At 31.7% G+C, this 27,530-nt stretch overlaps 1 long non-coding RNA gene across 1 annotated transcript in view; it reads left to right on the top strand.

Annotated features, from left to right (window-relative positions):
- Nucleotides 1-27,530, top strand: part of LOC111675942 — a 56,018-nt gene that overhangs the window by 10,611 nt on the left and 17,877 nt on the right. The window contains exon 2 of the long non-coding RNA XR_006941490.1: nt 12,946-12,972. This is a non-coding gene — a long non-coding RNA (uncharacterized LOC111675942). The remainder of the gene's footprint in view (nt 1-12,945; nt 12,973-27,530) is intronic.

The raw sequence follows: 27,530 nt of genomic DNA on the forward strand, positions 1-27,530 counted from the left end.
AATTTGACCAATAAATTTTTAAGATTTGAAGTTTCCACAAGTAGTGAGAGCAGAGAGTTAAAATTGTGTTGCAAAATATTGTTCATATTACTTTGAGCCATGAAACATGAGGGACAAATGCTCTAGAGAAGGTACTGAACTCTGATGTTCCACTATAAACATAATACAAAAGCGCTTACCTTGAGTCGGTGAAATATTTGTCCTAAAATAGTTTTTATAAAACATATTTCGAATTTGATCAGTAAATGTTGGAGATTAGAAGTTTTCAGTAGAAGTTTACGGTAGAAGTTTACATTGTATCTCTCGAGAGTATTCATAATCCTCGGGTTGGGTGAGGGAACATGAATGATAAATACCAAGAAAATTAGATGGAACTCTAAAATCCTACCATAACCATGAAATATTCAGAATTCGATGGAAAATATTTCCAGTTTGACCAATAAATTTCTAAGATTTGAAGTTTCCACAAGTAGTGAGAGCAGAGACTTAAATTGTGGCGCAAAATGTTGTTCATATTACTTTGAGCCATGAAATATGAAGGACAAATGCTCTAGAGAAGGGACTGAACTCTGATGTTCCACTATAAACATAATGCAAAAACGCTTACTTTGAATCGGTGAAATATTCGTTCTAAAATAGTCTGAGAAACCTTAGGTCAACCTATTGTTCTCATATTGATCATCAGGATCAACAGAAACGACCCATTTAAACAAAATTGTTGATCTATTAATACTAAACTTAAATTTATCTCCGGAAATTTACTTAAACATAATTTTTTTCCCGCAATCATGTCTATTAATGAAACATGTCAGTTAATTTTGTGGTAGAGCTATACATTAAGCCTGTTATTGACCACATCTTTAAGAAACCAATGAAGCCCTAAATAAAATCAATTCGTTGCACATTCTAAGCGACAAAAAAAACTCTAAAAAAGAAATCCAGTTTTTCGATTCGTCTTGCTTAGTATTATTATTATTTTTCTTCATAGCACAAACCTTCAAACAAAACCTTCGATTCCTTTGGGTATGAATAAAAAAAATAAAGAAAAAATTCAAAAAAAAAAAAACAACAATTTTAAATAAGCACAAAAGCCTCTTATAAAAAGTACAATCTTACAGAACCTTAAGAAACACCAACTCATATAGCAAAAAAAAACCCAAAACAATCTGTACGTTTTCTTGACACCTTCAAAAGTGGGTACAACAGTACAACAACAGCAACAACAAAATAAGCGAGAAAAATAATTCTTTTGAAATTGAATTCAATTGTTTTGTTCCTGGTCTTGTATAAAACGTTCATTTGTTGGTTGCTGCTATTTTTTGTGGATTTTTTTTTTGGTAAGATTTAAGGTTGAATTGTTTATTCTTTTTATATAAATTTCTATTGCTGATGATGTTCGTTTTTCTGTTTGTGTTGGTGGAATTTTTGGTTTCTTAAAGAGTTTCAATGGTTTTGTGTTTTTTTATTTTTATTTCAAGTCTTTTGTTTCATTTTTCCTCTTTCACTGGCTTTGGCTTAAATTGTAGCCTGTTGCTTTACCTTTAGAATTTTAGAATACCCAAACGTTATTGATGTTGTTTTTGTGTTCCTTAAGAATTGGTGTTAGTGTTGGCGTGAAAATTTCTCACTTTTGCTTGATCATTGCACAGATCCCAATAAGACACCAAAAAAAAAAAAAAAAAAAACAAAAATTAAATGAAATACACCGACATCAAAACAATACTAACGAGGTTGGTTTGAAAGGTTTGGGAAAAGAAAATGTTTAGATTTTTTAATAATTATTTCATATATTTTTTAGTGTAATAGTTATACACTCCAATCGCCAATAGAAGTAAAAATTTTATTCCCTTGAAATTTTCATTTCGAAGGGAAAATTGCTATCGTGAACTTGTTGTGAACAATTCATTCACAATAGTTGATCTTGTATACAACAGCTGTTCAATGTTTACAAAATTCCATCAATTATTTTTACAACAGGGGAATTTTTTTCAAGACCAAAAAGTTAGTAAACAAAAAAGTGAAACGTGAAAAGTTAATTGGCAATCGGGGTGACAGTAACGTAACTCTCAAGAATATTGCAAATTAAACGATTTATGCAGAAAATCCAGATGTCTATAGTCATTGCTTAAGTTGAGAATCTTTGCCCGAGTACGACAAGATTCGTTATAAAGCGAAGATCCAGTTATCAATGGTCATTAATATGCCGGTATCTGGATATATATAAACACATGTGTTTGGCTGTATCGTATAATGATCGTTTTAAGCCTATTATCCCAAATAATGTCACTGTAATTGTCTATGTCATACAGATTTTGCTCTTGGATAAGTTGTAACTTTTTATGCCTCCTGATCACGAACTGAATCACTAATGATAATAATTTGAGATGGAGTGTCATAATGGACAGTGACATATTGTCATCGTGTCCATGGACGTTATGACAATTCCAAAAGTGTCACTATGTCTATGAGAAAAATTACATAAAGTTCATGGGTTTAAAAGATTTCATTTATCAAAAAAGCTTAATTTAGCGAAGAGGGTATACAAAATACCCCAGTATTTAAAATTGCTGCGCCCGGCCTAAGTCCCGCTATCAAGGATACTTCTTTTAAAGGAATCCAAAATGCAACATACACCAATGGATAAATGATTCTCTCTTCTAAATTCTAACAAATTTTCTTATACATATCTTTTTTTAAAGTATCACAATGTCCATGGAATTTTTGACACTTTTTGGTGTGTCATGACGTCCATGGACTCAGATGGTCATGCCACCAGATTTCATATTTGCACTACCAGAAGCAAAGATTTGCATACAACTTCCGATTGAAGTGATGTCGAATTTGTCCAATAGATCATGGATATTCGTATATACTAAGGGAGCGACTTCTGACCAAACTTATCTAGAATTTGTCTAATATACTTTGAAGACCTGCAAGACGTTGTTTAGAAGAACGGTTTTACCTCTCTGATCTTAAATTTTACTTTTACATATAGAGGAGACAATAAAGTCATCCTGTATAAAACCATCTTAAAACCAATTTGGACATATGGTATCCAATTGTGGGGCAACGCCAGCAATACCACTATTATATATACACTATACACAGAGCATAATCTAAAATTCTTAGGATCATGACGGGGGCGTCAGGGATTTAGAAGTACCACTAGTAAACGATAAATTTTTGAAAATCCGGGAAAAATATATTGCAAAATTATAAAACCCATCCTAATCCGCTTGCAAGACATCTCACACAGTGCCAATCTACAACAAGGCTTCGTAGAGCCGATCTACCAACCCGCTAGGACGAGGATCTTTCAATAAATTTTGTTCTCATCAGAGAGTAAACACAAGGCCTTTAGAATAAGGCAGATTTAATAGTACCAATAAAACGTTAAAAAAATATTTATAGAGGAGAAGACGGCTGATGTCCTTGAGTTTTGCATTCTGTCAACGAATGTTAGAGATTAAAAGATTAAATCAGAGCAGTTAAAGAGTATGAACACTGTTCTTATAATTTGAAAAATCAGGACGAATCTGGCGTTCCATTGGTATACTCATGTTTATAGACTGACCTCGTATTTTATTTAAGTATTTTGAGATCTTGTTTGCCGAAGACATCACGAATTTGATCTAGAAATGGAGAAATAAAGTTTGCAAAAATGTGAAAGCGTTGGCCACTTGTTCTAAACTGATCTCAAATTTGAGCAAACTGATCTGGAATTTGAGCAATTAATAAAAAGTTAAACTTCGAGTATATAGGTGATAATTCTTTTAAAGGTTCAAGATCGCTTCGGTAAGTAAGCGACAAAGAAGTGATCTTAAATTTGACCTAGAAATAATAGAATGAACATAAAAAAAATATATAAATTTTAAATCAAGGGGCCCTACAAAGAAATGATCTTGAATTTGAGTTATTATAAACGATCACAGCTGATTTGTGTCGAATTTGATCAATACATTTTGAAGATTCTATGTTTTCAAGTTAATATGAATCTTTTGTTTATAACTTTACGGAAGCTGGTAGCCGATATAATGTTTTCGTAGGTTTTGAGTTGACGGAGGATAGGACGTTCCTTTAAGGGTTTTGAAGGTTTATTTTGTAAAGTGATATTGATTTTGATCTAGAAAATTTTGAAAACAAACATTTGCATTGATAGTATAAAACTTCAAGATTGAAAACGATATTTACGCGGTTCTTTAAAGAACTGATCTGGAATTTGAATAATAATTAAAGATCTTAGCAGATATGTGCTCCATTAATGTTGAATTTATTCAATAAATTTTGATGATTTCATGTTTACAAATTAGCATGAATGTTTTGCTAATAACTTTACGGAAGCTGGTAGTCGATATATATATTTTTAGAGGGTTTTAGTTGACGAAAGTTAGAACGATCCTTTAAGGATTTTCTTAGTTTATTTTTCCGAAACGATAATGAATTTGATCCAGAAATATTGGAGAATGAAAGTATACATGAACTAAGTCGAAAAAAACTTTAGGGATAGTGAAGATAGATTCACGATAACAGGGGTGTTCTCCACATTTCTCTTCAAACGAAAAAGCTTTCGAAATAAGATATATTCAACAGTTTAAATTCGAACTTTTGCTGTCAAAACAAGTCACCGAGTAATCTTTCTGATACCGAATTTGACCAATAAAGACCAACGCTGATCTGCTTCCAATTGATCTCAAAATTGACAAATAAATGATGATTCAATGCGTTTGCAATAGTTATGAATGTTCTCCTCACAACTTTATGGAAAGGGGCGAAGTTGGCAGCCGATAGGTGGTTCTTTAAGAATTTTATTTAATTGGTAACTGATCTGATATCAAATTTTATCTAACACAATTAAATTGTATGAGTATTTAGCATACAACTTGGCGGTATGAAGTGACATTTACGTCAAATCATAGTTTCTTAGAAAGTAAGGTACATCGATCTCGAATTTGATCAATAAAACTTAGGAGTAATATTTAGATCAGAGAAATCTACAATCGCAACTTTTTTGTTAACAAATATCTAGTCCCTCTTTGGGATACAAGTAACTATTCTGGTGTAGGATTGTATCATTATTCTAAACCAATTGGTTTTTTGAAAAACTTTATCGCAGACCACCGGACCTCGTTTTCACAGCTCAAACTCAAACCTGACCAAATATTAAGTAACCAACAAATACATATTATTGTTGTTGTTTTACCTTCTTCATTCTTCCTTTTGCTGTGCTGTTTCTCTATAGTTGCAGTTCGTTTCGTTGTTTTTTTGCTATTGTATATAAAATTTCTGGTTCTTTAGTGGGTATAATGATGGTTGAAACTTTTGTTAGTTGGCCTGGTCGACTGATACATCTTTCGCTTTTAGTGCATAATTCCAACGACCTACACAAGAAGAATAAAAGCTTAAATGTTGGAAAACAAAGTGTAATAAATATTTAGTTTTTATTTTTTTAAGGTTTTTGTTTTTCGTATTTTAAAATAAATATTACTGCTAATGCCCAGTAGGAAATTAATTGATTTTTGCTGGAGGTAAGATATTAGAAAGTTCAAGGATCTGATCCATAAGTAAGCGTTACCGTAAGTTTTCATAATTAAAATGTATCTGCTTTCTCATATTAGTGAAGTTCGCAAGAGTATTTAAACGTTTTTAGATTTAAATTTCCAAATGGGTACAATAATGCCCCCATTTATTATATTCGTAAAAATTCAAGTAACAACATCATTATCATTTTAACGATCATAATAATGATGACGACGATGATCATCCATAAAAACAAAACAACAAAAAACTTTTGAACAAATGAATGTTGGTTGGTTTGTTAATTCATTCGGCTGTTAAGAGTTAAGGACGTTAAATTATAACAATTGCGTTTTTGACACCTCACGGCATCACTTCTTGATTTTTGTTGTTGTATTTTTTAATACCCTCTGTTGTTGTCGTTATTATTTTTATATACTATACATACACATATATTTTATATTTTATTTTATTTTATTTTATACAATTTGAGCCATATTTAGTTTTTCACCATTGCAAGCGTCCATTTAAGGGTTATTTTAATTGGATACGACCATACGATCATGATAAAGAATATAAACTTTACTCGTTTGTATTAAATGGCCAAAATACTCTCGTGGCAGTAACTAGTTTTTTCTTTTAGTTTTGGTGTGAATTTTTTATTCTCACTTCTCTTATTATATTTAAGTTTTTGTTCGTTTTTAGCGAGATCTTATAAAAAGTGATTAATGTTTAAAATTAAATTTAACAGAAAAATTAAAAAAAAAATGTTATAAATATCTTAGGAATACTTTATGAATTTTGTTATTTATTTGTATATTTGCCAAAAATATCTATAAGATCTTTGTAATCTTATAAGTTTGTTATTATTTTTATTTTTAAAAGGAATTTTTATTTTGTCTTACATTGTAATAAGTTTTTTTTATAGAGACTTGTAAAAAGTTTAATAATTAATTGGCGATGATCTTAAAATATATTTCGATTACAACTTATCGTATTAGTATGATCTCGAATTGGATCAATAAATGTTAAAGATACGATGTTTTACTTAGTCAAGGCTTATGTGCATATACTTTAAGTAGTTGAAGATCACGTGTGAATTGGTGTTCAAATTAATTACTAAATTGATCTCAAATTAATTTTAAAGATATGACATTTGTTCTAGTTCTGTTCTAGTTCTTTTCTAGTTCTGTTTTAGTTCTGTTCTAGTTCTGTTCTAATTCTGTTCTAGTTCTGTTATTTTTCTGTTCTAGTCCTTTTCTAGTTCTGTTCTAGTTCTGTTCTAGTTCTGCTCTAGTTCTGTTCTAGTTCTAGTTCTGTTCTAGTTCTAGTTCTGTTCTAATTCTGTTCTAGTTCTGTACTTGTTCTGTTCTAGTTCTGTTCTAGTTCTGTTCTAGTTCTATTCTAGTTCTATTTTAGTTCTGCTCTAGTTCTGTTCTAGTTCTAGTTCTGTTCTAGTTCTGTTCTAATTCTGTTCTAGTTCTGTACTTGTTCTGTTCTGTTCTAATTCTGTTCTAGTTCTGTTATTTTTCTGTTCTAGTCCTTTTCTAGTTCTGTTCTAGTTCCGTTCTAGTTCTGTTCTAGTTCTGTTCTAGTTCTTTTCTAGTTCTTTTCTAGTTCTTTTCTAGTTCTGTTTTAGTTCTATTCTAGTTCTGTTCTAATTCTGTTCTAGTTCTGTTATTTTTCTGTTCTAGTCCTTTTCTAGTTCTGTTCTAGTTCTGTTCTAGTTCTGTTCTAGTTCTGCTCTAGTTCTGTTCTAGTTCTAGTTCTGTTCTAGTTCTAGTTCTAGTTCTAGTTCTGTTCTAATTCTGTTCTAGTTCTGTACTTGTTCTGTTCTAGTTCTGTTCTAGTTATTTTCTAGTTATGTTCTAGTTCTGTTCTAGTTCTGCTCTAGTTCTGCTCTAGCTCTGTGATTTTTCTGTTATAGTTCTGTTCTAGTTCTATTCTAGTTCTGTTCTAGTTCTGTTCTAGTTCTGTTCTAGTTCTGTTCTAGTTCTGTTCTAGTTCTGTTCTAGTTCTGTTCTAGTTCTGTTCTAGTTCTGTTCTAGTTCTGTTCTAGTTCTGTTCTAGTTCTGTTCTAGTTCTGTTCTAGTTCTGTTCTAGTTCTGTTCTAGTTCTGTTCTAGTTCTGTTCTAGTTTTGTTCTAGTTCTGTTCTAGTTCTATTCTAGTTCTATTTTAGTTCTGTTCTAGTTATGTTCTAGTTCTGCTCTGGTTCTGTTCTAGTTCTGTTCTAGTTCTGTTCTAGTTCTGTTCTAGTTCTGTTCTAGTTCTGTTCTAGTTCTGTTCTAGTTCTGTTCTAGTTCTGTTCTAGTTCTGTTCTAGTTCTGTTCTAGTTCTGTTCTAGTTCTGTTCTAGTTCTGTTCTAGTTCTGTTCTAGTTCTGTTCTAGTTCTGTTCTAGTTCTGTTCTAGTTCTGTTCTAGTTCTACTTCTGTTTTAGTTCTGTTCTAGTTCTGTTCTAGTTCTGTTCTACTTCTGTTCTACTTCTGCTCTAGTTCTGTTCCTGTTTTGTTCTAGTTCTACACTAGTTCTGTTCTAGTTCAATTCTAGTTTAGTTCTAGTTCCGTTCTAGATCTCTTCTAGTTGAAAATAAATTTCTTGATTGTTTATTTTTTTGATATTAAAAGGAAAATTAAATCTTCTAGCAATCGTTGGACCAAAAAGTGAACAAGTAAGACTTCGACCTTGTGGTCAAGGATTCTAATATCTGAAAACGACTAGAGCACAGTATACATTGCTATAATTTTAAGATTTGCTGATTATGGATTTGGCCATCCATGATGCTTGCAGCAAAAGATTTCTATAAGAAAAATAAAAATTATCTCACGCAATGACTTGTTGACATCATAGGAAATCGTTAATTTCCAAATAAGAATAATATAATTTTCTAATTTTCATCACATCAGACCATATAACCATAATTAAATTTGGACTTTAAAGGCACATTTCTCAACTATTATGGTACAGCACAGTATAGCACACCATATTAATTGCAAGCCACATCTAATCATTCCTTAAGATACGAATATTTGTATCCCCAAAACGTAAAAGAGGAAAACATAAAAAAAGAACAGAGTGTCAGTGTGAAGTACTTGATGTGATGCGGCAGTTGCAAAAGGTTTCTTTTTCACATTCAATACCAAGCGAAACGAAAGTATCATTATAATATACAATTCTTTTTTTCGTTTTTTTGTTCCTTTTCCATGGTTAGTAACGAATTGAATAGCACGTACACAATAAACATTTTATACGATTAAATGTTGTTAGTTAGTCGTCATCCTAGTCGTTGCACTGTGATCATCAGCTGAAATGCTTGACAGCAGCCACAGTTACAGCTAAATGTACTTTACAAATGAATGATAGTGGAAAACAATTTACATCACAACACATCACAGCCAACAGCATCATTCAACTCTTTGTAAAATTGTTACATACACACGTACATATGTACATAGTTGGGCAAAGGAATTCTCTACACTACTATATATGAGCAATAATGATGGTTGCCTATATAGAGGCATCCTATACATTGTAAAGCAACGACTGACTGCTGTGTGTATGTGAAATTTATTTCTTTCATTCCTTTACGGGCAATGAAGAGTAACGAATTGAGGAATTATTTTTCATTCGTTACAAGGCACAAAACGTAAAAAATTTAAAAGAATATACAGATTTTGGGAGTTAAGAATATAGTAGAAAGAGTACAACATACAAAAAAAAAAAAAACTTAAACATTTATCAGATGTAAAAGAAGATTTGAGCAGATGACTACGACACTTTCGTACAACTTCGTATACGTTTACGGCGAATCCTATATATGTACCAGCACAATAGTTTTATTATAATAAATTACATTTAAGTTATTTTACGAATCGGATTTTTTTAAGTAGGGATTATAATTTAAAATTAAATTTAACTTTGCTGGTGTATCAAAGAAATTCAAGTTGAATTTATAACATTTATGAGATGAGGTTGTAGTTGGTAAATCCTTCGATAAAGTTTCCAAACCCCGAACAAATTCAGTTGAATAAAGAATTTTTGCTTAGATGGACTTATACCAGAGGTATTTACAGATCTGTCTATGTATGATCTTATGGGATTGTCTAGTAAAACCTGTTTCTCTTTGAAGTTAGTGAACTTAAGTCTTAATCTGATATCGAGCATAATAACAGTGATATCTGTTCATATTTATATAGAAGAGACAGTCTAAGCTACAAATGAAGTAAAACACAAATGTGGGGTTATCGTGTAACTCCTTGTGTGAAAATTATTCCTCCCTAAAGTACGATATCACAGTGATATCTGTTTACATATGAAAAGCAGATGGACCCAGTTACAGCTGAGGTCAAAGGTGACCAAAAAGTGCTTTCCATATTATTAAAAATCACAAATTTTTTTAAACTTTTCACTATATTTTAGGATTTCCTGAGAATGTGTCTCTCCCATACCATAAATGTTAAAGAATTTGTGACAGCCATCTTAGCCAGAGTTTTAAAAGATTTACTTCTCTCGATCATAGAATCCTAATCCTTCGTTTGTATGATCGTGAGAAATTGACCTTTTGCCACTCTGGCTAAGATGTCAATAAGAAATTCGTTAACATTTCTGGTATGGAAAAGCCACTTTCTCATGAAATCCGAAAATATAGTGAAGAGTACAAACAAATTTATGATTTCGGGAAAGACAAAGTGATAATGGGGAAAATGACAGTTCTTCGGTGCAGAACCGAAACTATACGGATATTTTTGGAATTGACATACATAAGATTCCTGTGGGAAACCGATACCATTCTGAAGTTTTTGGAGTTGGGTCTCTTGGACCTGTGTTTGTATGCCTAAGTCCTATCTCTGAAGGTGGATATTCGTATATAAAGCAATTCATATATTAGGCGATCATAAAGATCAAGTATTAGAACGTTTTGAAGTCCTAGATCTTACTCAAAAGCCACTTTCTCAGGAAATCCGAAAATATGGTGAAAAGTACATAGGAATTTGTGATTTTAGAAAAGACAAAGTGATTATGGAGAAAAAGACAGTACTTCGGTGGAGAACCGATACTAATGGATATATTAGGAATTGGCACGTGATTCCTGTGGAAAACTGATACCATTCTGAAGTTTTTGGAGTTGGGTCTATTGAACCTTTATTTGTCTGCGTAAGTCCTATCTCTGAAGATGGATATTCGTATAAAAAGCAAATATATTAGACGAGCATAAAGATCAAGTATTTGAACGTATTGAAGTCCTAGATCTTATGGAAAAGACTCTTTCTCTAGAAATCCGAAAATATAGTGAAGAGTACAAACAAATTTGTGATTTCGGGAAAGACAAAGTGATAGTGGGGAAAAAGACAGTACTTCAGTGGAGAACTAAAACTAACGGATATTTTTGGAATTGAAATACATAAGATACCTGTGGAAAACCGATACCATTCTGAAGTTTTTGGAGTGGGGTCTCTTGGACTTTTGTTTGTCTGCGTCCTATTTCTGAAGGTGGATATTCGTATATAAAGCAATTCATATATTAGGCGATCATAAAGATCAAGTATTAGAACGTTTTGAAGTCCTAGATCTTATTGAAAAGCCATTTTCTCAGGAAATCCGAAAATATAGTGAAAAGTAGGAATTTGTGATTTAGGAAAAGACAAAGTGATGATGGGGAAAAAGACAGTTCTTCGGTGGAGAACCGAAACTAATAGATATTTCAGGAATTGACACATGATTTCTGTGAGAAACCGATACCATTCTGAAGTTTTTGGAGTTGGGTCTCTTGGACCTGTGTTTGTCTGCGTCCAATCTCTGCAGGTGGATATTGATATATAAAGCAATTCATATATTAGGCGATCATAAAGATCAAGTATTAGAACGTTTTGAAGTCCTAGATCTTATTGAAAAGCCACTTTCTCAGGAAATCCGAAAATATGGTGAAAAGTACATAGGAATTTGTGTTTTTGGAAAGGACAAAGTGATAATGGGGAAAAATACAGCACTTCGGTGGAGAACCGAAATTAATTGATATTTTTGGAATTGACATGTGATTCCTGTAGAAAACCGATAACATTCTAAAGTTTTTGGAGTTGGGTCTATTGGACCTTTGTTTGTCTGCGAAAGTCCTATCTCTGCAGGTGGATATTCATATAAAAAGCAATTCATATATTAGACGAGCATAAAGATCAAGTATTTGAACGTATTGAAGTCCTAGATCATATGGAAAAGACACTTTCTCTGGAAATCGAAAATTATAGTGAAAAGTACAAAAAATTTTGATTTCGGGAAAGACAGTACTTCAGTGGAGAACTAAAACTAATGGATATTTTAGGAATTGACACGTAATTCCTGTAGAAAACCGATACCATATTTAAGTTTTTGGAGTTAGGACTTTTGGACCCTTGTTTATCTGCGTAAGTCCTATCTCTGCAGGTGGTTATTCGCAAGCAATTCATATATTAGGCGATCATAAAGATCAAGTATTTGATCATATGGAATTCGTATGTGAATACAGTGGAGAAACTGATAACATTTAGAAGTATGCGGAGTTGGTTCTGTTCACTGATATGGAACAAGAGATTGCAGTTATCTTACCACAATCGAACAATGCAGGTAGCCCATCTTACTAATAACAAAAAGGGAACTGAAAACTTTGGGCGTGTGGATATTTGAATGAGTATAAGTTTTAGACTAAATCGTTTGAGTTTATTAAGTCCACACTCGGATGTCATTACAGGTTTAATGCTATTAATTCTTTCTTAAATTAATTTTATATATTCCATATGTGTTTTAAGATTTTCAAGAACCTTTAACATGAATTCCTGAAATTCAAGCTGTTCTCTGAATGTCAACATGTAATATTTATCGAACATGTTCCCTTAACTCTTTACCTTTTCTCAAAAATTTCCGAAATTAAATGTGCACGAAGTAATTAAAAGGTGTTGAATTATGAGGGTACATTTCAGTTTTATTTAATTACGCGATACATGTTCCAATAGTCGTTTATTTCGGAATTTAACTGATGATGCCCCACATATAGGACATGACTGTTTTATTACGTTTCTTGTTTTTTATGTTTATTATTGTTGTGTTTTTTTTTTTTTGTTATTATTCTTCTGCAGAAGAGGTAGATACAACGTTTATAGGTTCAGGTGGTGGTAATATATGTATACGAAAATGTACCTTTCGTAACTTAACGATTATTGTCGTTTTGTGTTAATTTTGAGGTAGTTATTGTTGTTGTTGTTGGTAAAATACAGTACATGCTTTGGGAATTTAGGCAGGAGAAGTTTAAGAAATCTCATTTAATATCGTTTTCTTAACGTTCAATTGATTCCTAATAGATCAGGGATCGAATTATCGTTTAAGTAATCAAATAATGAAATAAAGCTTAAGTGTACTAATGTTAAATGTTTTCTAATCTCATTTATGTTTTGTTTTATTCCAGATATTTATGAAGTTCACCAATAACCTGGTAAGTTTTAAATCGATACCAATAAATATAGCTGTAGGAATGTGACAAATCTATCAAATTTGATTATGAAACATCTCCTTAAGGTATGAATACTTGTGTAGTTATATTTTGACTGTTTATAAACTCGGGTGACTTAGTATTAAGTGAAATTACATTCAAACTTCACGACTTTAAAAGTTCTTCGGTGCAGAACCGAAACTATACGGGTATTTTTGGAATTTACATACATAAGATTCCTGTGGGAAATCGATGCCATTCCGAAGTTTTTGAGTTGGGTCTCTTGGACCTGTGTTTGTCTGCGTCCTATCTCCGCAGGTGGATATTCATATATTAAGCAATTCATATATTGGGCGGTCATAAAGATCAAGTATTAGAACGTCCTTGATCTTATTGAAAAGCCACACAAAAAATTGTGATTTGGGTAAGACTTAGTGATGATGGAGAAAAAGACAGTTGTAGTTCGGTGGAGAACCGAAACTAATGGATATTTTAGGAATTGATCTATTTGAAAGATCATGTTTCAACGCATCGTTCGTGACAACGTTGATGTTTCTCCTTAGCGCATCAGATCCAATTGTTGAGGTTTGGGGAACCCCTCTTTACTGTTTAACATACTTTTCTTTTTATGAGGTATACATTAGAACTGGTCTCATGCATCTGTCATTCAGCAATGCAAAAGATTAGATAACTTGAGTATCTGAGTGTTCCACTTTGAAGTCACTTAGTGCCCAGTTTTAGTCTGCCTAGTAGATGCAAATTGTATTACACCGTGAGATTAGTTTAAAAAAGGTAGCTCTCATTTTTTTGTCAATGTGGGGAGAGGGAAGAGGATCAGCTCTGATGTAGAGAGTTACAATTCGAGCTTCAAATATTTTACTCACTACATACTAAATTACTATCTTCGTATCCTAAAAACTTGTTGCCGATTGAATTGACTTTCAGTCGAAGAAGGTTCTGGTGATTACAAAACGTTTCTAATGTTAAAGGGATAGTCAATTTCAATAGCCGGAGTCACTGTCCAGTTCAAATATTCTTTTACATTAACAGTTTATGACAAAGGGAAAATGTAGTTCATGCTCTTAAGCAAAGTTTAAAGCTATCGTGACACCTAAGTATTCCTTGCAAGTAATTCAGCTGCGATGATTGATCACTTATTCTCCCAGATATGTAGGATATTAACCTTGAAACTAAATGTCCTTTAAAGTATCTATATGACAGGGAGCTGAAAACTTAAAAATGAAGCACCGACCCATCATCACTATTTCATTGCATTTTCAATCGAATCCAATTTTCTTAATCCGAAAACTTGAATTCATTTCGGATTCCTTCTGGTTCTCCAATAGTTATCGTACCGTAAACTTTATTCGAAACTCTCACTTAATGAATGGTACCTTTGGTCATAATTCCCTGTGCGCGTACTGTAGGTTTGTTGCTGCACACACAGCATTTCAGATTTTTATTCTTTAAAAGATATTTTATACCTTTATTCCTTTGTTATTGTTGTTTGTCTCCTGTACGTTTTTTCTATATTGTTATTGCTGTTGTTGTTTCATTTAAACCATCACTTGAGGTGTGAAGAAAAGAATTCTTTTTTTCATTTTTTCTAAATTGTTGTTTTTGTTTTCTCCTGTCCGTCTTTAGTTGATGTTTCTGTTCTTGATACTCTGTTGGATTTTGTTTTTATTACCCAAGTTGTTGTTGTTGTTTAGCATTGAATTTCCTCTACTGTTTTGTTTTTTTTTATTTTCTTGCTACAATTTTATTCGAATGGTTCTTCTTATGCTGTTTGACTGGATGACTGACTCGTTGTTTGTTTAGTCGGCCGGCCGGCTGACTGTTAGACTGACTGTCTCTGTATTTGGGCTTTGAATGTGTTTCGCAGTTGAAGTTAAAACATTAATCTTGATTTCTTTTAAAGATATGTTTTGTTATTGTTGTTTTTTTTTCGTTTGTATTTTCTTCGTTTTGTTTTTTATATATTCTTTATTCTTTTTCTTCAATTGCTGCATATGAACGTAGGAACATGTAGAAATGTTTTGTACTGTGTTGTTGTTATTGTTACGGGATTGAAGTCTTTGATATGATTGTAAAAATCATATATACGAGTACTTTTGTTGGTGTTAGATACATTTGATTTAATTTTTTTCCTTTCTTTTTTATGATTTTTTTTAAGAAATACATAAATTTAAAAAAGTAGTAACGTACAATAGTTATTGACCATTTTTTTTAAAGAGCGCCCTACCGCAGGTCAATATCGTTAAAATCTTTAATTTAATAGTATAGCTAAATGTTAGAATTATATTTCCGCCTGTAATTAGAGCAAGTGATCCTAAATGAGAATGTAAACGAAAGTGAGTTTGTTGTCAATAATGTAACGAGAAAGCGAGGATTAAAACCGAAAATCTCTTATGATCATGGTGTTTGGGAATCTTTTGCTCAATCTCTTTAGACGTTTTACTTCTATTAATGCAAAGAAGCGCTTTTCACATTTGGCGAATTTTGCATAATCGGGCCTGTTTCGCGCTTCTTATTATGAAAAAGGAACTGAATCAATTAATTTTCAGTGTTCAGAAACTCAGTTTCCTAAGCGTAATTCCTAAAAATCTTCTAACCAGTGTTAGTCAGGAATGTTATTTCCGCAATAACATCACTTTCAAGATACTTGGATCAAACTTGGACGAATGCCTGGCAGTGGCAAAGAATGTGCTCCAGAGTTTTACTGTCCTTTCCACATGCTTTACATATGTCTGAATCCTCACGTCCAATTTTGCATGGATGCGCTCGTAATCCTGTGAGTAAATTCAGAATACGTACCATCATACTAACTTCAGGCTTGCTCATTTTGAGGAGATTTTTTGTCTTGCTCTCACCCTATATGATCTTAGTTCTATCCACTGTTTAATTATTCCAAGAGGCCTTATGGGATTCTCTCACCTATATTTTTAGTTCAGCTTTTGTTGCATCGAATAGTTTTGCGTTTGTTAGGTTAACTGCCTCGAGATCCCTTCCCTTTAAAGCTATTATATTCGCCCTTTCGTTGCCGACTACTTTCGAGTGGGCTGCTACCCATATGATGTGAACCTTACCTTTGGGAGAGTATACAGTTATAGCTTTTACATTCCAATACGGCCTTAGATTTAGTTCTACCACCTGATATCGTCCTAATTACCTTCTGGCTGTCGCTAAATATATTATGCTCTGTGGGCGCCATATTTATTCTAAACCAATTTAAGCATTCCGTTATTACTCGTGCATCTGCCTGAAAGCTTGTGTTATGATTTGGTAAACGGTATTATATTTCTGTTTCTGGGTCTTCAATATACAATCCTAGCCCCACTTTATCCCCCAATTTAGAGCCATCCGTGTAGCAACGGATTTCTACTGGTAATCATTCTAATGTTCCGCTTGACAAAGACATTTTATCTGGGATCAGCGTTTCAAAGTTTCCGACATATTCTGCGTCTGGTATACAATCTGGCACGTCCGATGATTGTGTATAAACTTCCAATGTGTCCAGTATACATTGATGACATGTCCTATAACCGCTTTTGGCGAACTGGCTAAAGTAAAGAGCCGTTCAGCTGTAAGCGCCGCCTCATATCTTAATTTTGTTTCAATGGGTGGAATATCTAGCAACGTTTCCAGATCCTTGGTTGATGTAGTACACGTGGCACCACTTATATCCAAGCAGCATGTTCGCTGAACTCCGCCTAGTAGTTTGATATTGCACAATTGTCTAGATTGAATTGGTCTGATTACACTTTTATAAAGCCAATTTGTCATAGACCCCATTTCATGCCTATACTTTTCCTATATATCGCCCAGTACCGATGTGCCTTGTTGATCCTATTTTCCATGTGGTGTTTCCATTTTAATATTGTCTTTCTTATGAAAAGACAGATTTCCGTTTGAGGCCTCCCAGCAATGCTTGGCTCAAGGCTCTATTCGGAGCCTCCTCAGCTCTTCTACGCAAGTGATTTGGATTCTTTCCCTTTAAAAGTATTACGTCATTATCTGCATAGCAGACAGGTCTAAATCCTTTTTCGGTTTATGTCCTTAGGAGGCTATCAATCGAGGTAACATGGAGCAGATCTTAATATGGTTAATTTGGTTCCGAGCAGGACCTATAGAACGAGTACTAACAGGTTTCAGTCTTCAAATATATTGAGTCACATTTTGAGTTTCTGTAAGTAAGTTGTAGTTGTAAGTAGTTTTTAAACTTTCTGGGAATATCGTAGTTGTTCTAAGTATTCTGGAACAACTCCTATCCTCTCTATTTATGTTCTGGTGTTTTATTTCTTTGACTTCATATCTTCACATTCTACAAATTAAGTCATAATGGATCTCGAAATGGAGTTGCAACTTTTGTTTTTACATTTCATGAACAGGAGTTTTATGTATACACGGTTGTTAGATCTTACAACGTCTAATAATACTGTCAACTTACAAACTTTGTCTTGCAATATTTTTAGTAATACTTTTTCTGACAACGTTGCAAAAGAAAAATTGTAAGTTCAGACGATTATTAGACATTTTCTGAACCTTTTACTGACAACGTTGTAAGATCTGACAACGGTATATCACGACTTTAACAATAGCACATTTGTGATCAGTTGGTAAGACATTAGTTTAAATGAAAACATTGATACTTTGACGAACTACTGGGAAGTAAACGTTTAAGGGAACTGAACAGAGTGCTTTATATTAAAGACCATATCCAAAATTGAAGTAACTTTGTCACCTTTAAATATGGTTAAAGATAGACTCGTTATATAAATCCTAGGAATCTTGCCTGTGGAACACATCTTCTGACATCTTAAAATATAGTCAGTCAAATGGCAAATTTTCACCACTGCCCGGAGATGCTGAAGAAACTCGAAGAATTCATGATCAAAAAATTTAGTTGAAGATAATGACGTCAACCAGTTTTCTGGTTTGATATAAAACATCGTTTGAATAAAGAAAAGGAGAGGGTCCTATGGACTATTATTTAAGGAGTTTTGAGATCGAATTTCAATTTTTTTTGTTTTGCAATATGGAGCATTTTAATCTCCATTTTTAAACACAAAAATAACTTCCACCAACGTTTTTCAAGGGATTTCTGTCATTGTCTTTGATATAGCATTAACCTTTTGTGTCACCAATCTTTTAATAATTGTCATAACACCTGACCCCTACCACATAGGGTGTCATACAAATAAAACTGAAATAAGAAAAACAAAACAAAGAATGAAAAGAAAACCCATGGTATACATTTTTCATTCTTATTTGCTGTTTGCCTGGTGTTATTCTCAGATGTTGCTGTTGTTGTTGGTGAAGAATTGTTGCTGTTTGTTTGTTGATATTTCGGTGTTTGGTATGAAGTGTTGGACTTGTATTGTGCTGTTGTTTGAACGGTGTTGGTTGCTATCGATGTGTCGGTGTCATTCAGTCAGTCAGTTAGTCGGAACATCGTCAGTCAGTGTTGGTGTTGTGATGTTTGATTGTGTCTCATAAGTATGTACGTACATGTGATGCAAAAAAACACATTTAACTTTAAAAGGGTTTTTCTTTTCTTGTCAAATGTTTTGTTGTTGCTTTTGTGTTTTTGCTTTTACTTTTCTGTGTGTGTGTGAGTTTGTATTATTTACAACAACATTTTTATGTTGTTTGGCTTTGATTCCTTTTTGTTGTTTTATTTTGGTGATTTGTTGTTTTTGTTATTTCATTTCTTTTAGATTTTTCTCTCTCTCTCTCTTTGTTTGTGTGTCGAGTTTTTTTTCTCTTTTTTGACTTGAACGTAAATTTAACACTTTGACCAAAAACAGTTGGCGCGTTTATTTTCATTAAGCAACAACGTTTGTGGTTTACGTTCCCCGGGTTCCAATGGTTTCAATTAAATTTTTACACCTTTAAAATACGTTTAGTTTCATAAAAGAATTCTTGGTTTTATGTTTTTTTTTTTTCTTGGTTTAAAATATGTTTTAAAAATTAAAATGCAATTTGTAGAAAAAGAATTAAACTTGTGTAGAAAAAAAAAAAAACAATTGTAATAAAAAAATGAATAATTAAAATTAATATATTTAAATGAATTATTAAAAAAATAGATTTTTCTAATCATTGAATTGTTAAAATAGTGTTTGGAATAAGCCGTTTTAGATTCAGAATTATATAGTGTAATAGTGACAAAAAATTGTATTTGATATTTTTGGATTTTATATTTTGCTGGAATTTTACTTAAATATTGGATTTTCCTAAAGGATTTTTAATGGATTACAAAAAATACCAGTTCTTGGAAATAAAATTCTGTAAGTTTTATATTAAATTTTAATATCACTGAAGACTTTTATATTCAAAATAGTCCAAATCAAGTTTTTCAATACTATATATTGGAAGAAAGATAATCGAGCCTTTCATCTAATTTTTGCAAACTACACAAATACCTATATATTAAGTTCCCGATCTTTTTTAACTATCAGGATTTAACAATTATTAAGCAGTAGTACCTAGTAGTAGTTAAGTCGTTGAGACTCAATAACGAATCTATTTACTAGTTAGTAGAATAGTCCATAGACTTGTTTATAATATAGAAAACAGATTCGTCAAAAGATAGATAGACTAGACCAAAGTCTTCCTTAAGAAAAAGTCAAAAAAATGTTTAACAGACCTGTCTACATACTAGTTATTGACAAGTCTAGAAAGTAAACTAGTCTATGGAAGGGTCTATTGACAAGCCTATATATTAGATCATCGTCTGTCGGAGTATGAAAATAACTCTTAACTATGTTGAAAAAAGAGTCTATACTACATGAGATCCGAAGAAATTACCTAGGTCTCTATCAGGCCTGTTGTGTGATCCATTAACATAAAAAATATTGTTGATAGAAACTTTATCAGGTGCTCTATGATGTTATTATCCTACAAATGTGGCCACTGGTAGGTTAGTGGTAAGTGTTCTAGTCTGGTAGACCGGAGGTAGTGAGAGATCCTAAGAAATATACCTAGATCTCTATCGGACCTCTTGTGTGATCCTTCACGTATAAAATATTGTTGAGAAAAACTTTTTACAGTGCTCTATGATCTATGTTAGTGTTCTAGTCTGGTTAACTAGAGGTGCTGGGTTCGATCCCACCTGAGCGCACAACAGAGGCCTAGGTGGATTTCTGTCGGATTTGATGTACATATATACATCTTCTTTTCAAAATTTCTAACTAACTTCTCGGAGGTAGTTCTTTACAATTTTTCAAACTAGTCTAATGACTAGTGCTTAGCCTTTGTAGAAGTCTCTTGACTAGTCTGTTAAATAGTTTACTATATGCCAGATCAAAGACTAGTCTAGAAATAGTCTTTAGGATACAAGATGGTCTAGTTTATGGACTAGCTAACGGTCTAAAAAATAGTTATGGTATATGTGGACTGGTCTACGGACAAGATTACGAACTAGTCTAATGACTAGTCTAGCCTTTGTACAAGTATCTTGACTAGTCTGCGGACTAGTCTGTTGACTGGTCTATTGGATAATCTATTGACTAAGGACTGGTCTGTAGACTTCTCTATAGGCCAGACAGAAGACTAGCCTGTAAATCGTCTATAGATTACAAGATTGTCTTCTTTATCAACTAGCTTACGGACTATTCTATGGAATAGTTATGGTATATGTGGACTGGTCTATGAACAAGATTAAGAATTAGTATAATTACTAGCCTATGGCCTAGCTTTGTACTAGTCTCTTGACAAGTCTGCTGACTAGTCTATTGACTGGTCTATTGGATAGTCTATTGATTATGAACTAGTCTGTTGACCAGTCTATAGACTAAACAATGGACTAGTCTACGGTGCAGTCTACATACTACTCTACTGACTAGCTTACAGACTAGTTTATTGGCTAGTCTAATGGCTATGGACTAGTGAGTTAACATGTCTTTGGACTCAACTATGGACTAGTCTCTTGACGGACTGGTCTATTAACATGTCTACTCCCTGTATTATGGTCTACACTTAGTTATTTTGACTGACCTGTTGTTAGGTCTATTGGTTGTTCTACTGACAACATTATTGACCAATGATAATTGAAAAATTAGAACCTCCCTAATTGCAAAATTAGACCTTATTCTATTTTATACAAAATAAAAACATAAATTTATTTTGTCCACCATTCATAATAAGCTTTAATTACTAATAATGCAATTATAAGACAACATTGCTTTTGCTGTTGATGAAATATGAGAACTACACTTTGGTTTGGGCTTTGGGGTTTTCAACAAAGATTTCGAAAAAAACCTAAAACCAATTATGTTTCTATTTTGCATACATTTTTTATAATTATTATTTGGTCAGCCACTATAATTTATTGTACAAAACCAAAAACAAAAAAAGAACACACAAAATATGACCATCAAAAGGAATTAGTTTTATTTTTTTTCTGTATTTATGAGAGAATTATTTTACATATTTTTTATAAACAAAAGAAAACTGCAAAAACATCTATGTTAATTTATTTTTTGTTACAAGGTGCTCTGTATTAGAACAATCTTAAGAAGAGCTCATAACATATAGGATTTCATTGAATTACAATTTGTTTAAAATAAGAAAAAAAGTGATAAATAATATGTAGAAAATCATATTAGGAACAAGGTAAAATTGTCAGTAAAGTTGTTGTAATACTTTGGTGCAAATTTTGGAATTTTAAACGGAACGTCAGTCCGTCAGACTAGTCCTAGAATATAGACTAGGTATTATAGAACTCAATAGACTAGCCTTTAGAACAGTCAACATGACGGGAAGTAGATTAGTCAATAGTCCATAGACTAATCCATAGATAAGTGCATATACTAGTACATAGAATAGTACAAAGACTAGTTCATAAAATAGTCAATGTTTTACTCAATCGAGAACATTGACTAGTCTATAGAGTAGTCAATAGACTAGTCAATAGAGTAGTGAAGAGATTATTCTATAGAGAAGTCAATAGACTAGTCTATAGAGTAGTCAATAGACTAGTCTATATAGTAGTCAATATACTAATCTATAGAGTAGTCAATAGACTAGTCCATAGAGTAGTCAATAAACTAATCCATAGAGTACTCAATAGACTAATCTATAGAGTAGTCTATAGAGTAGTCAATAGACTAGTCTATAGATTAGTCAATAGACTAGTCTATAGATTAGTCAATAGAATAGTCTATAGAGTAGTCAATAGACTAGTCTATAGAGTAGTCAATAGACTAGCTTATAGAGTAGCCAATAGACTAGTCTATAGAGTAGTCAATAAACTAGTCTATAGAGTGGTCAATAGACCAGTCTATAGAGTAGTCAATAGACTAGTCTATAGAGTAGTCAAGATACTGGTCTATAGAGTAGTCAATAGACTAGTATAGTTGTCAATAGACTATTCTATTGAGTAGTCAACATACTGGTCTATAGAGTAGTCAATAGACTAGTCTATAGAGTAGTCAATAGACTAGTCTATAGAGTAGTCAATAGACTAGTCTATAGAGTAGTCAATAGACTAGTCTATAGAGTAGTCTATTGACTACTCTATAGACCAGTATATTGACTACTCAATAGTCTAGTCTATTGAACTACTAGACTAGTCTACTGACTATCTAGTCAATAGACTAGTCTATAGAGTAGTCCATAGAGTAGTCAATAGACTAGTCCATAGAGTAGTCAATAGACTAGTCTATAGATTAGTCTATAGAGTAGTCAATAGAGTAGTCAATAGAGCAGTCTATAAAGTAGTCAACAGACTAGTCTATATAGTAGTCAGTTGACTAGTCTATAGAGTAGTCAATAGACTAGTCTATAGATTAGCAATAGACTAGTCTATAGAGTAGTCAATAAACTAGTCTATATAGTAGTCAATAGACTAGTCTATAGATTAGTCTATAGAGTAGTCAATAGAGTAGTCAATAGACCAGTCTATAGAGTAGTCAATAGACTAGTCTATATAGTAGTCAATAGACTAGTCTATAGAGTAGTCAATAGACTAGTCTATAGATTAGCAATAGACTAGTCTATAGATTAGCAATAGACTAGTCTATAGAGTAGTCAATAAACTAGTCTATATAGTAGTCAATAGACTAGTCTATAAAGTAGTCAATAGACTAGTCTATTGAGTAGTCAATAGACTAGTCTAAAGAGTAGTCAATAGACTAGTCAATAGAGTAGTCAATAGATTAGTCTATAGAGTAGTCAATAGACTAGTCGATAGAGTAGTCAATAGACTAGTCGATAGAGTAGTCAATAGACTAATCGATAGAGTAGTCAATAGACTAATCGATAGAGTAGTCATTAAACTAGTCTATAGACCAGTCAATAAACTAGTTCATAGGTTAGTCAGCAGACTAGTTCACAGATAAATCCATAGAGTAGTCCATAGACTAGTCAATAGTCTGGTACATAGACTAGTCCCTATGGACTAGAGAATCAGATGTCTTTGACCAGATTTTTTTCTTTAAAATTTGACGCAGACAGTTTTTGAAATCGGATTAAATTTATTCATGACTAACTTCATTAAAAGTTGTTATATGCTAACTTTTATCTATCACTGTACTGCGTCAAAAACATAACATTTTAATGTAAAACAATTTCAAAAAAGTTATTTTAATTACTTTTTTTACGATCAAATTTATTTCAATTAAATTAAAAAAAAATAAATAACAATAAACATCGATCAGATACCCCAGAGATAGACAGAGCAGTATTGAAATTGTAATTCCACACATCAAAACCTTTAATAGATAAGCACTTTTAACATTTATTTCATATCATGATAATTTTTCATTAAAATTGCGTAAAAATTCTCTTAATTAATTAAAAAATAGAAAAACAAATCAAAATAATGATTTTTCTAATTTTCCCTATGAATTATTCATAACACATACATACATTCATTATTTTTTTTTTTCTTTTTTTCAAAATCAAAAACGTCTGACTATATTATTTATATTATAGAAATCTTGAAATTTTAAAGACTTTCCTCGTGCAGATGTTTGTGCTGAAATACATTTTTTTTCATTAATACCTGTCGTCTGTATGTCTTTGGCTATAAATTCTATACATATTTAAGTTATTTTTTATGATTTTGTTTTTGTTCTATTTAAAATCATTAAGAAATACATAAGTAATATTTTTTTCATTTATAATTTAAACAAGTGTTGTATGATTATTATTTTGATGTATTTTGTTTTTATTTTTATTTGTTTGTTTTTATTTTTGTTTCATTTTATGTTCATTCTTATCATATCGAGTGTACTAGAACTCAATAGTGTGTGGTAAAAACAAAAAATCAAGTGATTAATTGAAAAAAAAAATAATCAAAATCAATTATTAATATTTAGTGTAGGAAATATAGTATGAAACAAATTTTTTTATAAATATTAAATTAAATTTAATTAATTTTTTTTTAAATATAGCATGTGTAGGAATAAAAAGTAGGAATTGAAGAGGGGTAGTAATGAAAGATTTTAAACAAACAACAATATAATAGTCCATGGGGACTAGTCAATAGACACGAGATCATAGACTGATCAACTTTCAAATGCAGAATTTACAAAGCTGTATATTTTCAACTTTATCATCTCTATCGCCAATCAGCATTTCACGTAAAATATGTTCCCTTTTCGTTTTTTTCATTTACTAACTTTTTTGTCGCAAAAAATTCCCCTATTGTGAAATTTGTTGATAGAATTTTGAAAACATTGAACAGCTGTTACATAAAAAATCAACTATTGTGAATGAATTGTTCACAACAAGTTAACGATAGCAATTTTCCCCTCGAGTTGATTGAAATTTTCAAGGGAACAAAAATTTCACTTCTATTTGCGATAGAGTTGTATATGTCGAAATTGGAGACATTATTCTAACAAGGGTTTGCCAAATCATTAGGAATTACTCAAATTCCATTTAGCCGTACGAAAAGACTAGACTATAGACTAGACTATAGACTAGACTATAGACTAGACTATAGACTAGACTATAGACTATAGACTAGACTATAGACTAGACTATAGACTAGACTATAGACTATAGACTAGACTATAGACTAGACTATAGACTAGACTATAGACTAGACTATAGACTAGACTATAGACTAGACTATAGACTAGACTATAGACTAGACTATAGACTAGACTATAGACTAGACTATAGACCCTGGTTTGCCGTTTCAAGGATTGAAATAGAAAGGGCTTTGGTTCCGCTATTTTTTTTTTTAATTTATAAATTTCTCCATTTTTTAAACAAATTTCTACAATTGTTTTTTAACTAACAATCGTCAAGGGCATTTAATGATTCCCCCTTTAACTCTATTTTTATTTAATATTTAATTAAATAATCCAGATTTTAATCGCTCATTTGTCAAATTAATCAGCAACAAGCTTAACGGCTCTTTAACCTTTTAACATTTGAGTTTGTTTGTTTGTCTTTATTGTGGGGAAAACCCATAATTAAACATTTTAAACTTTGTTTGTTTTTAATGTTAAATATTAAATTGTTTTTAAAATAGAAAAAAAATACAATTTATTAAGCCATAGTGCAAACAGTTTACGGGAATAAGTATTCCCAGACAAGTCAGAGTCATAACATAATAATCATATTAATGTTTCTTTTATTTTCTTTATTTAGCATTTTCTATTTTATGTCAAAATAAGAAAAAGAAAAAAAAACAAACATTCACACCTGCAGTTGTCATATAGACAATTTTACAACATTTGTTTAAACTAAAGGGGGGCGAGTTGGTTGGGGAAGTGTTGTATAGAAATTGTATGCATTTTGTGTATTTTTTATTTATAATAAAAAAATATATATTAAAAACAAATGATAACAGCAACAACTACTATATAAATATGTTTATTTATGATGTATTATTATAGTCAGCTTGTCTGTCATTTTTACGCTGTTGTGTTAAAATAAAATCCAACAACAATTGTAATTAGTTATTGCGTGCATTTATTTCATTTTGTTTCATTTCATTTTATTATTATTTTTTATTTTTAAATTCTTATTTAATTTCGTTTTTAGTCGACAATTTTTGCCACCAGACATTTAAGCACCAATAAGAGGGCAAGCGGGAAGTAGAAGTGTCTTTCTCACTCAATTGTTGTTGTATTGTGCAGGCATAATGTCTAGATTTTTTTAAAGAAATTAACATTTAAACAAACACTAACAAATTCACTAACCAACAACAACAACATGAGTACAAAACCGCCAAACAAAGACAAAGCAGTCAGTTAACACTCAAACAAACACTCATGCATTTATAGAGAATAGTCAGTGAAACAGACAGACAAACAAGTAGACTAGTGCAATTATGGAAATTAGAAGAAATATACATAAAAATTGAACAACAACAACAAATAAAACTAAAACAAATCAAGTTTTTCACTTTTTATAGATATTTAAAATAAAAACGAACTTGTTTCTTGAAGACAAAAAAAGAAAGAAATCCGATTTGGTATAAAATTAAAATAAAATGACGTTGGTTTACGATTCACTATTAAATGAAGAAATACGTTTTAACAAAAAAAAAACACCTTTTTTATTTAAATTACTGACCGTATTCTACGTATTGACGTGTGTGACACCTTTATTTGGTTATAAAATTAACAGGTAAATGACAACAACAGCAATATTCCCACTAAAATGTATTTTTTTCTTTATTTCCTCCAATGAATTCGATTTTCGCCCACGTAATATTTTATTTTGTTGTTGTTTTGTTAATTGTTATTATTTATGCATTTTTTACTCTTGCGTGCATTTGCCATCTCTCTTCTTTTTAGTGCATCTTGTTTTAAGTAAGAGAGTTGTCAATTTAGCGGATTTTGAATGTTTAGATTACTTTTAATTATATTTAAGATCTATAGTCTAGTCTAAAGTCTAGTCTATAATCAAGTCTATAATCTTGTCTGTAGTATAGTCTATAATAATGTCTATAGTCTAGTTTATAATCTAGTCTATAGTCTAGTCTATAGCCTGGTCTATAGTCTAGTGTATAGTCTAGTCTATAGTATAGTCTAGTCTATAGTCTAGTGTATAGTCTAGTCTATAGTATAGTCTAGTCTATAGTATAGTATATTATATACACTATAGTCTACTCTATAGTCTAGTCTATACTCTAGTCTATAGTCTAATCTTTAGTCTAGTCTACAGTATAGTCTACAGTATAGTCTCTTTTATAGTCTAGTCTATAGTCTAGTCTTTAGTCTAGTATATAGTTTAGTCTATAGCATAGTATATTCTATGGTCTAGTCTATAGTTTAGTCTATACTGTAGTCTCTAGTTTAGTTTATAGTCTAGTCTATAGTCTACCTTATAGTATAGTTATAGTCTAGCTTATAGTATAGTTATAGTCTAGCTTATAGTATAGTCTATATTCTAGTCTAAAGTCTAATCTATAGTCTAGTCTAAAGTCTAGTCTAAAGTCTAGTCTAAAGTCTAGTCTATAGTCTAGTCTATAGTCTAGTCTATAGACTAGTTTATAGTCTAGTCTATAGTCTAGTCTATAGTCTAGTCTATAGACTAGTCTATAGTCTAGTCTAGTTTATAGTCTAGTCTATAGTCTAGTCTATAGTCTAGTT

The sequence above is a fragment of the Lucilia cuprina genome, chromosome 6 (assembly GCF_022045245.1).
Source record: "Lucilia cuprina isolate Lc7/37 chromosome 6, ASM2204524v1, whole genome shotgun sequence".
Lineage (NCBI taxonomy): Eukaryota > Metazoa > Arthropoda > Insecta > Diptera > Calliphoridae > Lucilia > Lucilia cuprina.